This window comes from Bidens hawaiensis, unplaced genomic scaffold (assembly GCF_021521415.1).
Source record: "Bidens hawaiensis isolate Kalapana, Puna unplaced genomic scaffold, B.hawaiensis_p1.1 tig00036711_1, whole genome shotgun sequence".
In the NCBI taxonomy this organism is placed as follows: Eukaryota; Viridiplantae; Streptophyta; class Magnoliopsida; order Asterales; family Asteraceae; genus Bidens; species Bidens hawaiensis.
The window spans coordinates 1-14,220 of record NW_027505425.1 but is presented as its reverse complement, the minus strand read 5'-3'; the positions used below and the strand labels follow the sequence as shown (position 1 = coordinate 14,220).

The 14,220-nt window shown below is 37.4% G+C and overlaps 1 pseudogene; it reads left to right on the top strand.

Annotated features, from left to right (window-relative positions):
- The first annotated feature begins 6,569 nt into the window (after positions 1–6,569).
- LOC143613125 (protein HYPER-SENSITIVITY-RELATED 4 pseudogene) lies at positions 6,570–8,177 on the top strand (annotated as a pseudogene).
- Positions 8,178–14,220: the final 6,043 nt, after the last annotated feature.

Below are 14,220 nucleotides of genomic sequence, written 5' to 3'. Positions count from 1 at the left end.
GAGTTTTTGGAGGTTAAGGATTTGAGGAATGCTGGAATTTTGAAAGGGTCCGATCTGTTAGAGTGGGAGGATGTCAAGAAGAGCCCACAGATTCACCCACCACCGAGGACCGCGGCTGCTGTGGCTTTGAGAGCCGGCTTACCGACACGTCACCTGAGGCCACTTCACAGGTCAGAGAGACCGGGTGTTCAGTTCCCGGTCAGAGAGTCTCGCCCCGAGGATATTACTTTAGATTCGTTATATGACCGGATGGAATCCGGTTTTGATCAGATCAGGGGTTATGTGACCGAGAGCCGGGACGAGTTGAGACAGATGATAGAGGCGAACCAGAGAAGACAGGATGAGCATATGAGATATATGATGACTGAGCTGAGGATTGGGTTGCCTGCTTCTCTTCGACAGCCAGATGTTTCGGGTCCGAGCGGTTCGAGTGCCCCGGGTGGTTCGGGATTTGGTCATGGAGTACCTTTTTATAGGATGGGTTACCCAGAAATTGATAATGCTGAGCCATACCGTATTCTTGAGCAGGAGTCGGAGTCGGAGTCGGAGGGGGAAGATGACGAGGATTGAGTTGACGAGCTGACATGGGAGTTTATGTTTTGTGATGTTTTTATTTTATTTTTTTTATGATGTTTTTGTTTTTATTTTGTCTGTATGGATATTATTTTAGACTTTTTGGTTGGGTTGGCGGGTTGGAAGTTGGTGGATGCTTGAACTTTGTAAGTAACCTTTATGTTTTAGTTTTTATATTTGATGTTACTTAGGTTTGTCGAGAGGAGAGACCTTGTCTATTCAGAAAGAGAGAATGAGTTACCAATTCATGTTGAGCGGTCGGTGAGGAGAGCACCGATGGAAATAGACTGGCACATTGACAGTCTCGCATTTCACCAGCTAAGTATTTTCCATTGTACTTTGTTTTTTATGTTTTTATGTTTTTATTTTTTGTGTCTTTGTTTTTATCTTTTTAGGTTTTTGTTTTTATTTTATTTTTAGCTTTTGTTTTTAAATTTTTTCGAGTCGTGTTTCCCGTGCCCGCATTGAGGACAATGCAAAATTTAAGTGTGGGGATGAGACACAATTGTTTTAACTAATTTTAGTTTTGTTTTCGTTTTCGTATTTGTTTAAAAAAATAAATAAATAAAATAAAAAAATTGAAAAAATAATAAAAATGTTTTAAAAATGTCCCTTGAGTCTAGTTTTTTACGTTAAAGTGGGAGATGATGAATTTATCGGAAATTGGTTTTTCAAACTACTAATAATATGAGATAAATAAAAGAAAGCCCACTTAGCTTGGGATGTGTCGGTAGGCTCAGCCTTGAAAATGAAAGGGCAAATTTGATAAAATGGTTAAAACGGAAATCTTTTGTGGGTAAAGCGTTTTGTCCTTTGAAAATAAGTAATGAAAGGTCGGGCCATACTCAAGCCTTAAATTTTGGTTTGAAAAGTGGAAATATCATAAATTTTAAAAATCTGAATACGTTATTATATGATGCTTGGGTAGGTTTAACGTTAGAGTATGCCGTGTAGCTTGTGATATAAACTTAAAACTGTTAGTTTAGTGTTTTACACCTCATCGGCGTATGGTTTTATAACCTTAAATCCTGTATTGATGGGATGCTTCGGGTCCGGAGACCATGGGTCTGTATGCCGACTATTCATCTGGGTATTCACAATTCCAAATGGGGTTGTGAATATTTAAAATTAAGCCAAAAAGAGCAAACCCTTATAATTCAATAAACATGATCACAAAAGTACAAATTCACTACAGACTTGATCATCCACGCTGTTAGCTAAAGATGTTCAACGAAACCGGTTCCTGGAACCGAACCGGTGGACCCGAACCGGTTCCTACCCGTTTTTTGTAGGAACCGGACCCTATCTGATTCAACCCGATGATCCGTGACCGGTTCTTGCATTTCTGAGTGGGGGCGGGTAGGAACCGGAACCGGTTCCAAACCGGTTCTAGCCGTTGGATCGAATATAGCCGTTGGAAATCGTTTTTTTGGCCGTTTTTTGACCGTTGGGGTCAAAAATAGCCGTTTTTTGGCTACCCCAAGCACCCCACTGTATTTGGTGTCATGGGTTGGAACCGGTTACGGTACAGGAACCGGGTTTGGAACCTGTAAGAACCGGTTAGATAGGTTAGGGATCCGAGGGTGGGAGAACCGGTTCGGTTCCCTAACCGGTTCGAGCCTGGAACCGGTTTAAAAGGGGGTTTTGAATATAGGAACCGGTTAGGAACCGGTTCCGGTTCCTAGTCCCAAACCGTTTTGAACATGCCTACTGTTAGCCATGTGGGGTCCCCTTGCTCGCGTCTCATTACCATTAAGAAACGGACCACAAGGGACACGCTACATGTAAGCCCTACAGATGAAATTTTGCATACTCACCTATGGTGAAGGGTTCAGGGTGTTGCTTGATAACGGGGGTATGTCATGTTGTGGGGAACACTAGCTATAAAATAATTGAACCTTAATCGTATCTAATGGCTGCTTGGTAGACTTTGATGCTTAAGCTTAGGTGGATAAACAATACCCTTGATCGTCTTAGCTATTCATGAAAAAAATAGAGCAACAAAAGTTTTAAATCTGCTAATTTTGAGGTTTAAGTCAAGTTGGGGTGGTCTGGGCCGGTAAAAGCTGAAAATAAGCGGATCTTAACTTTGTAAACCACTGAGTAAAAAAGTTGTCGGATCATATTTGTCCCGGTAAAGATTAAGGTTGGGTTTAAGTGGACAACAATATCGGTGATCGCGGTTTTTGCGTTTTTTCTGAGCTTTAAAAATTAACCTATATGTTTGTTAGACTTTAATTTTTCGATTCTGATCCAACTGCATCAAAATTTTTCAGGGACTAAAAAAAGAATAAGTGTGGGGATATTTGATATAATGCTAAATATATATGTTTCCCTTGTTCATTTTAATTAATATTTTAATAGTTTTTGTTCGTTTCTAGTCGAGATTTGTATACTACTAACATTTCTATGTTTCGTAGGTTCCGGGATTTGATTGTGATTAAAAAGGGCGAAAAACGAGCTAAAACAAGCCGAAACGGAGATCCGGAACGCGTCAGGAAGAACCAGAACAGAGAATCAGTCAGACCGGACCGGCCCCCTTGGAGAAGCAAGCCGCGCCGCGCGAAGGGGGAAGGCTAAATGCCCTTAGCGCGGCACCGAGGGGCTGCTGATGGGTTTTAAATTCGTTTTTGCTTATTGTCGGGCCTTGTTTTGGGTATTTAAACACCTTTAACTTAAACATAACATAACCAAAAAGCCACCAGCCGGTTTTGGAGAGTTCTTGGAGCTATTTTACACGTTTGTTGGTGATTTTGAAGGCGAGAGAACATCCGGTGAAGAGCTACACGTTCACGTTCGAGTTTACGGGTTTTATCATCTTCGATTCCCCGTTTCTTATACTTTCACCATGTTTTCGTTACTATTTGTTTTGTTTGATTTAGATTTTAATATGCTAGGCTAAATTCCATAGACTGCCTAGGTCTTGATGAACCATTAGTTCGGTTTGATTTTATTTGGATTTTCGTTTCGTTATGGATATTATGTTCTAAGTAAACGGTTGAGTTTTATTTAGTTGATGCGTATGATTGCTTGGTTTTGTTTACTTGAATTTATTGTTTCACATTGCCCTTGTTGATTGTTTCATAGGATAGGGTTTTGTTAGGTCATCTACTGTGTGTTCTTGACTAGTTTATGATTGATATCGATTAAGATCATAGAAACAATAAAATCAATTAAACAAATAAAAGTGAGCTGCTAGTCTAAAAAGCTGTAAAGTGATAGGCTATTGATAGATCTTTGCTTGTCAGGATTGCTAGATTTAGTTTTTCGTAAGGAGTCCGTCTAGATTTTATTGTCAGCTTAGTCTATTAAATTAATTGGGTTTGCTTTGCTATCTTTTGAATTCCGCGTTGTAAGGTAGGTTTTCGTCATAAAAGATACTTAGACATAAGCAATTAAATAACCGTAAGGAAGTTTCATATAAAACTGGTGAATCTTAAAACTTGTTAGAAATCTATAGGCGTCTTCTTGAAGTTCAAGGGTCCTGTTCGGGTTTTCTGTCAAGGGTCTATCTTATGATCCCGGTTCCATAACTTGCGTTTTTTCCATTTTAATTAATAACCGTAACTTTGGGGATTCTGGCCTGGGTAGTTATTTTCATCATCTGATTCAATCCAAGTTTTCTTAATTGTTTTCTTTAGTTTAAAGTAATTGAGTTAAGTTTAATTAATTATTTAATTAGTTTAAAGTAATGATTATGTTTTATTATTATTTTATTAATTAGGGTTTGTTTTAATTAGTTTTAATAATTAGTTTAAATCCCCCTCAAATATTATTAATAAATAGTCGTGTCTTGTAGTTGAGTGTAATTTGCTAGTTTCGTAATTTAAAGAGTCTCGTGGGTTCGATATCCGGACTTACTTAGCTGTACTAGAGTAGACCGGTTCACTTGCCGGTTAGTAGTTTAAGGGTCTAGAGTATTACTTAGTGTCTAGATTAGTTTATTTTTAGTTAATAATTATTTGACTACTTTTAGCACATCACCCTCCTACGACCAAGCACCAAAACATGTACTCCTATACAAGCTATCATCTAACAGTGATCCTTGAAACCTTTTGTTAAAACAAACTATATATTATCAAATTATTTTTTTAAAATGTCATAAAAGTAAGTAAAAGGAAAAGGTTTATAATATAGTTATTATTATCTCAAGTAACATCGATTCATTATATGGGACGAAAATCAATCAATTAATCAAGCCCTGTATATCCCATCGCATAGCACGCTATCGGTAGGGTCAGGAGAGGGTGAGATGTAGGCAAGTCTTTTCTTTATCCGTGATAATAGAGAGACTGTTTCCAGAGAGACACCCCGGCTCATAAAGCCACATACAGGTAAACAGAGTAAACATACATCTTACAACCAAAGACACTTAGCAATGTATAGATAACAAACTACCAAATATCAAGGAATCTGTAACCTACTAAGAATATGGCATAAGAAGCAGAAGCAGCATCAAACAAAATATGTACATAAAGAACAAGGAGTCGGGCTAGCCAACTAGACCCTAAATACAAAGGTAAGCTAACTAGGTATCTTCCCCTAGAAGTCGCTAACCTTAATCCTACGTCTCCACGAATCTCTATCCTGGACCATGTCCTTAGAGAGGTGCAACTCTGTCAAGTCATGTCTAATTCTCTCATCCCAAGTCAATTTGGGCCTGACTCTACTCTTTTTTCCTTCCACAATGAAGGTTTCCACTATTCTAACTTGCGTTGTTGTCGGTCTCCTCTTCACATGTCCAAACCATCTCAATCTCTCTTCCTATATGGGATGAAAATGAATTTGATTAACCAATTAGGGATTATGGGCTTCTATGTTGAAAAATAGTGGACCGATTCGATTAATTTAACGCCGACCGAGTTACGACCCGTAAGAGTTACACCTTGGATAATGAATTAAAATCCGCTTAAATTGTTTAATCAGTTCGACTATAATTCACGAGCGGTTTATTATTTATACTAGATGTAAATAATAGATAATATGTATTGTTAATATATATAAATTAATAATAAACTAGATATGGACTTCAACCATCATGTGCTAAATCGTTTAGGGTTGGACCCTATAAAACAAAAAAGAAACTTGCAGATCAAGTAAAAAAAAATCGGCTCCTCGCCCCTATATACAATATACGCTTGAAGCCACCATTGGTCCCCACGGCTAAAAGGTTGTTGGGCACCGCACCACCGCAACGTAGCTACCGCCGCCGCACCCCGTGCCGCTGTTTGCTGTCCCTTTATCCGGTTACTCGTTCGTGTTTGTTGAACCTCGGTGTCTTAACCGGTTATCCATTAACCAAGGTATATATTTATCTCATCAGTAGTTATAACAAATATATATATTTTTTTACCGTGCTCGTATGGTTTTGTTACGTGACTGATAACATTCTCACCTTAAACTATTATTATTTGACAAGTTGGGCTCTAAAGACTCACATTATCAATTTGTATTTAAACACGTACGTTATTGTAAACCCTAATTATTCATTAACCGGACAATCAAATAACACCACCTTTGATGTAAAAAGTGTGGAACAGGGAAACTCTTCATTTTACATGTAAAAAAATAATAAAAAACTACATTTCATATGTAAAAAATTAGTTTTAGCATAAACTTTTGTGTACTTTTTGTTTATAAATACACGTAGAAGACATTCCAATAAAAAAAGTAATTTTGTAAAAAAATAATTTTTTTTGCCCTTTTTTTAGCTGAAAATAAAACTTTTTTTTTTGGAAATGACTTCTAAATGTGTTTATATGTTAAAAGCTCCAAAAGATTATGTAAAAATGTGCGTTTTATATGAAAAATGAATTTTTTTAGTATTTTTTTACATGTAAAATGAAGAGTCTCCCAGTTTCCCATTATATATATATATATATATATATATATATATATATTCTTGTGTTTTTATTATGTTTCTGGTCTCTAAAGTTATATATTCATTTACCATTTCATGTACAAGCTTCTTCAAACCATAAACAATCCAACCATTAATGGCTAACAACAACAACGACCGGGGAGTGAAAGACACCATCATAAAGGTCATCGCAGGCACCACGTTAATGATCGGTCAGCACCATCTGCGAGAAGCAGGTAGTTATGTTTTAACTGGCTTAAACAATTTTATCACCAACTTACCTCAAAGGTTAACAAGGACAATGATCATAAACGAATACGACGGGCTGCATGAGAACGAGGTGTACACAGCCGTCGATACATACATCGCTGCTAGGATGTCGGTTAATATTCAGTGTGTGACTGTTTCAAAAAACCCGAGTGACAGACATATTAAACTTAGAATGGAAACTAATGAATGTTATACTGATGCATTCAAAGGAGTCAACTTCATGTGGTCTTTGGGTTTCGAGTGCATCGGATATGAAGTCATTCGAGCTAACATTTTATCGAAAGCACAATAATCTTGCGGTGAATGAGTATCTACCATTTATACTAGAAGAGGCCAAGAAAATGAGAAGTGAAGATAGAATGTTGAGGCTATACTACGTGGAGGACACGTTGTGGAAGTCAGTTAATATGGATCACCCGTCGGCATTTGCCACGTTGGCAATGGACGCGGATGTAAAGGAGAGGGTGATCATGGACCTGGATCGGTTTGTGGAGAGGCGGGAGTATTATAGGAGAGCTGGAAAGGCGTGGAAGAGAGGGTACCTGTTGTACGGTCCGTCTGGGACCGAGAAGTCTAGTTTGATTGCTGCAATGGCAAACTATTTGAAGTTTGACATTTATGATTTGGAGTTGAGTGTTGTTAAGTCGAATGAGATGTTGCGGAGGTTGATGGTGGCGACTGCTAACCGCTCCATACTCGTTGTCGAGGACATTGATTGTTCGATTGAGTTGTGTGATCGAGCTCATCATGACAAACCTTCAGATCAAGAACACAAGGTAACTAGTATATATATCCTTGTTAACGCGTTTGGTTCAAATAGTATAAAGTTGGAATATTGTTCAAACGGCTGTTCTGACCAGTAATTTTCAAAGTTTGAGGTGTTTTTTAGTTTTCTATTGTCAAAACGTCGTCTAAGTGTTTTATGGACAACCTTTTGATGGTGGGAAATCAGATGAGGGTGGTGTAGCTACGACCCTTATCATAAAGTTGGTTGGTTCGTTCATTAACAATTATATATATTTTTTATTATTATCAGGTAACACTTTCGGATTTCTTGAACTTTATTGGCGGACTATGGTCAAGTTGTGGTGACGAAAGAATCATCGTACTCACTACCAACCACAAAGAAAAATTGGACCCTGCACTCCTACGGCCTGGGCGTGTGGACGTCCAGATTGAAATGGCGTATTGTACACCATCCATGTTTCGTGTGATGGCATCCACCTATTTTGGTGTCACAGAGCACGATTCGTTTAAGCGGATTGATTACCTTTTGGGAAAGTTGGAGATAACCCCCACAGAGATAAGGGAGCAGCTGATGCAGGAAAGCGAACCCGGCCGTGCACTAGGTGGCCTCATCCAGTTTTTGGATGAGAAGATGGAGAAGCAAGTAAATGTTTGATAATATTAATTTCTTTAGAAATTTAATTGTTTTGAATTCAGTATTTCAAACTAATTGTTAATGCAGAGTTAATCTTGATGGGTTAATTAGAGCATGGGTAGCTTTGTCTCTATTTAAATAATGTAAAGCTTTGAGACTTTGATTGATATATGAAGATATGAAATTAAAAGGATGTCTATATATATTTAGTTTGATTGATTTTAAAGGTGTTGTGTGAAATTTGAAATTGTCAGGAATGGACAAAGTATTAGGGGTGTGGGTGGTACGGTTTGGTGCGGTTTTTAGTTAAAACCGAACCAAAAACCAAAACTTCGGTTTTTGTAGAATTTGAAACCGTTCGGTTTCGGGTTTTTTGGTTTCGGTTTTCCGGTTTTTGTTTTGGTTTCGGTTCGGTTTCGGTTTTTTCGGTTTTTGCCCTTTGATCTTGAAAAATTTAGGCCGAAAATAAAGTTGGCAAAAAATATTGAATTCAGGTATAAATGATTTTGTTTATTGTAAAATAACAGATTATTGTACATTTTGCCAAAATATTTGAGTTACGTGTTTATTAAACTCTTATAAATTATTTAATATAAAACATAAAAAAAACAAAAAATTTGGAATTCGGTTCGTTTAGGTTTTTTCGGTTTTTATTACATGCAAAACCAAAACCAAACCGTTAGTTTGGTTTTTACAAAAACATAAAACCAAACCGTCGGTTTTTATTTCGGTTCGGTTTCAGATTGATTTTTCGTTTTCTTGCACACCCCTACAAAGTATACAATGCTGCAGTGTGTTAGCTGACAGGGGCAAAATGGGTATTATCAGAAATAAATGGGAACATAATGAAAATTATTTAAAAGCTTTTGGGTAGCATATATGAGAGGGTTATTGAATTTTTGGTCAAAATGGGAATGGTTGACTTTTTTTTTATTATTTTTTTATATAAAAGATGACTTTAAGTTTATGGTCCAGAAAGTCACAAGGGAAGTCAAAATCTAAGCATGAATGGATTGTTGAATATTTGGAAAGTATAAGGTTGATTAAGCATAATGCATATGTATTATTAAATAATTCAATGAATGAAAAGCTATAATCCTAATAACTTAGTAGCAATCAAAATATGAAAATAATGATCACCAACAACATATAGGTTCAGTTTTTGGTTTATTTTAGGCATCTTATAGACTATTGCCCTTCAATTGTCTCAGTGTAACAAGCAACGATTACAAGAAAATTACAAAACAGTTTTAAGTACTTTTAGACATTATGAACAAAATAAACTCTCACTGTTTGACTCGAATCCCATATTTGACTCAAATTTAATCAAACCACCACCACCAGTTTGTCGTTGCCACCGTCACCGCCTTGCAATATCCGACCAAACATAAATCATCATTACCATAATATGTAATAAATAACATAGGAACCTGAAATGTAATTGTTGAGTAGCATAGGAGGTTACTGTGAACAAGTACACTTGTACTTAGTCGGTGAATTATAATAGGGTATCGATGATTTGTGTAAAGTTCATTTCACTCTCTCTATCTCTAGTTTTCTTCTGTCTCTTATAATCGGTCCTAACACGTACATCATCGTAAGCCAATCTCTAACAACATTGTTAATCAGTTTCAAACCATAAAGTGTAATACCCGAATTTTACAACATTAAATAATAATAATAATAATAATAAAACAATTTTAACTAATGTTTAATAAGGATTTATATTAAATGGTTTGAATGAAAAAAGTAGACCAACTTCAATATTCTTGTTTCATCCTCCTAGTGTTGGTTACATTTCAGCTCCGTACGTTTTGCCGGAAGACTTAACTAGTCATTAAAGTTGGTCAATCATAGTTAAGTTTGGTCATACAAAGTCAATCTGATTACTCGCCGGCAAATTTTAACAACTCTAATACGTTAATGCCAAATATGACCAAATGAGGCCTATATATATCAACCACTAAAAGATATTATAACTCCTAAAAGTCAACACAACTAATTAATTATAAGTTTATAACCTATTATAAACTTCATCAATACTGGACAATTGTGGATATAACTGATTAAATGTAAAATAGTAAGATCTATTATCATCATTGTCTGTGTTACCCCACTAAGAATTATTAGAACACGCATATTGGTAACTAAGCACATAGAGGGTTGGTGACACGTGACGTCCCAATCACCAACGATAAAATTTGCGAAAAGTAGCATAGTGGTAAAAAGCCTCAAAGCCCCCTTGCAACCATTATACAATTATTACTTTTCTAATATAAATATAAATTTAAAAATTTGATTGGACAAGGCATCCCCCCCCCCCCCAAACCCCAAAATCGTTGTATATACAACGAACTCACCCAAAACTAACCTCAAAACTAAGGGGCGTACACCTAGTTCAACCATTACATATGGTCTTATTATTATGACTATTAAGATCCAATATGACTAATTAAGATATGCATGACGCATTGTAACTTATTACTATAATCTATCTTGCTCAAAGTCAAAAACTGGTTAATCAAATTGGTTAAAATATAACCCTAAAATGATAAAATAAAAACATTGTTGATGATTCATATTTGGTAGCTTGTGCTTAAAATGGCCACTGTAACCGACACTAGAATAGTTGAATGCCAATTTTAATTATGCTAATGATTAACATTAAATTTGCAGTTAAAAGCAATAGAATTCATTGACCATTTAATCCATTAAAATAAAAAGAATCAATCAAATCCAAAAAAACATCAAACCATTGATCAAGACTTTGTCTACACATCTTTGTTCAAAATTCAAAATTAAACCCACATCTATATTCCTGTCTTTGTGTCTAAAATGCTGCAACTTCCTACACTACAATGTTGCAGCCTCGTACCTCACAGGGGTCGGTGTCAAAAATTCATAAACTTCGGAGTTAAAAATGAAAGTGGTCGTTCGGGAATTGAGATTAAATATAAAAATAAAAGAAGATTTTCATGGGGCGCGGTTGTCCCACATAGTGATGCTATGGGTCCTACCCTGCCTGGGACCGATGAGCACAAGAACAACCATGTGCAATCCGCTATCGGATTGGTGGTTGCGGCCTCCATGGCGATCCAACAATACTGTCCGCAAGAGGTACAAACTTATGTTACAACGGGTGTAAAAGATTATGTTTTAACGAGCGTAAAAACTTTCCTCACAAGTTTACCAGGAAAGTTAACAATCAATCAATCATACCCAGTGAAGTTCCACCGACAGCAAAGCTATAAGTAGGGTCTGGGAAGGGTGGAATGTAGGCACACCGTACCTCTATCCAAAGGGATAAAGAGGTGGGAGAGACCCTCGGCTCTAAGTACATATGTATGGAGCCAAAGAAAGGAAATCAAAATTCAATAACTATGTAAATTAGAGGTGGTCAAAAAAACCGGTTACGGAACCGGTTTGGCCGGTTTAACCGAAAACCGGTTTTTTAAAAACCGGTTTTTTTAAAAACCGGTTTGACCGGTTTACGTAACCGGTTTACGTATCGGTTATAAGTTTTGGACCCAAAACCGGTTTTATAACCGGTTATAAAAAAAACCGGTTTTTTTTAATAACCGGTTATTAAAAAACCGGTTAACCGGTTTTTAAAATAACCGGTTATTACCGTTATAAAAAAAACCGGTTAACCGGTTTTTTAATAACCGGTTAACCGGTTTAACCGGTTTTCGAACGTTACCAAACGGCCTTATAGCCGTTTTTTTTGTGTTTTTGACCGTTTTTTAGCCGTTTTTTTTTGGTTTTTTTACCATTTTACCCCCACAAACATCTATATATAGTTTAGGTTGGGTATTGGTTAGATCACACTTGATTATACAACTCCAAAAGCTCTAAACGTTTATTTCATACGCGATTATACAACTCCAAACGCTCTTCTTTCGTAGTCGTTTATTTCATACTCGAGTATACCACTCTTAATTCGTAGTCGATTATCATGGCCTCCCAAAGTGCTGCTTCATCGGTCAACATGGGTGCCTCGAACACGGGAGAAACCGTCGTTCGGGTCATCCCCACGAAACGAAACCAAGATATTTGGCAACATTTCGACCTATGCGAAATGTCTAACGGAACCCAAAAAGCTAGATGCAAACATTGTTTGAAGTTTTATAACAAAGAAGCAAACTCCAGTTTAAGAGCTCATGTAGAAAAGCCCTCTTGCAAGGTCTTGAAGGACGAATCCGGAAGTAGTTCGCAGCCGGAGATGACGAATCAAGGAACGGTGTTTACGTACGACCTTGAAGCGGTACGTCAACAGTTTGGCAACTTTGTGATTCAACAATCACTTCCTTTCAACCACTTCGACAACCCTCAATTCACGCAGATGATGCAAACGTATGTTCAACCACGCTACCAACACGTAAGTCGTTCGACCCTTAGAAGAGATATGCTTAAAGCATGGAAAAACGCTAAATCCGAACTAATTTCATACTTTTCAAACTTACAAACTGGTGTGAACTTAACCATGGATGTGTGGTCGGTACCTAATGGTTCGCCCGACTCATACATTTGTGTGACGGCTCATTGGGTTGACCCCCGGTCGTGGCAAATGATGAAACGAACCGTTGCGTTTCAATTGTTTGATTACCCGCACACGGGTAGAAATATTTTTAAACTCTTGGATAAAGTCATTCGACAATACAAGATTGAAGATAAAATCTTTTCAATATCGTTTGATAACGCGTCCAACAATACGGCCGCGGTTGGCCATTTAAAATTAAAGTATAAACCTATCTGTGATGGAGCGTTTTTTCATAGCCGATGCATTGCACATATTATCAACTTGGCCGTGCAAGATGGGTTAAACGTGATCGAAACGCAAAGAAACAATTTTAAAAGAATGTTACGAGATGTTTTTAGCAACAATTCAACATTTTCAAGATACAAAAAATTTTGTGAAGAAGCTAACTGTCAATGGTTGGGGCCTAACTGGGATTGTCCAACAAGATGGAACTCGACTTGTGAAATGTTTGAGAAAGCCATCCAACAAAAACAATCGTTAATTGCGTTTCATCAAATTTTGTCAAATAGGGGTAAATGTGCACCGTACGATCCTAGAAACTGGTTATTGATTGAGATCGTTACGGAGGTTCTTCAAATTTTTAAATCTTGCACAAGTAGTTTATCCGGGGTTTACTATCCAACAAGCCCCATTGCTTTACCAAAAATTGCTGTCATGTGCACAAAGTTGAGTGACCTTCATTGTAGGGGTGCACCTTATTTTGATATGGGTGTAAAAATGAAAGAAAAATTTAAAAAATATTTTCAAGAACTACCCGCTGTTTTGACCTGTGCTGCTGCGTTAAACCCTTGCATCAATGTTGGTGGTGTTGAAGCTTTAATAGAAAAAATTTGTGATGAGCTAGGGTTAAACGACGATCAAAACCCCTATTATAGCCAAACTTTAAAGAATGATTTCAACACCACCTTGGCAAACATGTATGATGTTTACCTTACAAGATACGGGTCGTCTTCCCAAATTCATGACTCGTTAAGAGCTGTTGCCCAATCCCAATCCCAAACCGACCTTGAAATGGGGATGTACTACATGATTTGGGAAGACGCCGGTAAACGTCAAAGGGTAAACACCCCAAGCAGTGAACTTGGAAGGTATGGTGGTACCAACTTTGTGAAACACATGACTCCGGATGAATTTAGAAGTCTTGATTTGCTGGCTTGGTGGAGAGGTAAGGAGGATGAGTTTCCGATCCTCGCCGCCATGGCCAAAGATTTACTAACGGTCCAAGCTTCCACGGTAGCTTCGGAGTCTGCTTTTTCTGTTTCTGGCAGGGTTATATCGATTAGGAGGACTCGACTCACTCCACCAGCTGTAGAGATGTCGATTTGCTACAAGGATTACTTGGACTCTTTAGACAGGGCACAACATCAACGCTCACTCGAGGGGGAAATGGACTATGAGGCGGCCTTGTATGAAGACGAGGTCAATCAAGGACACACTCAACCAATGACCGATGAAGAAGCCGCGTACGACGATTACCTAAGGAATAGCTCGGGATCGGGTAGCGAAGAAAATGAGTAACAAACATCAACTTGTTAATGTAATCGTGTCTAAACATTCTTTAATGTTTGTATTTTTGAGTTACGAATATGCGATAAC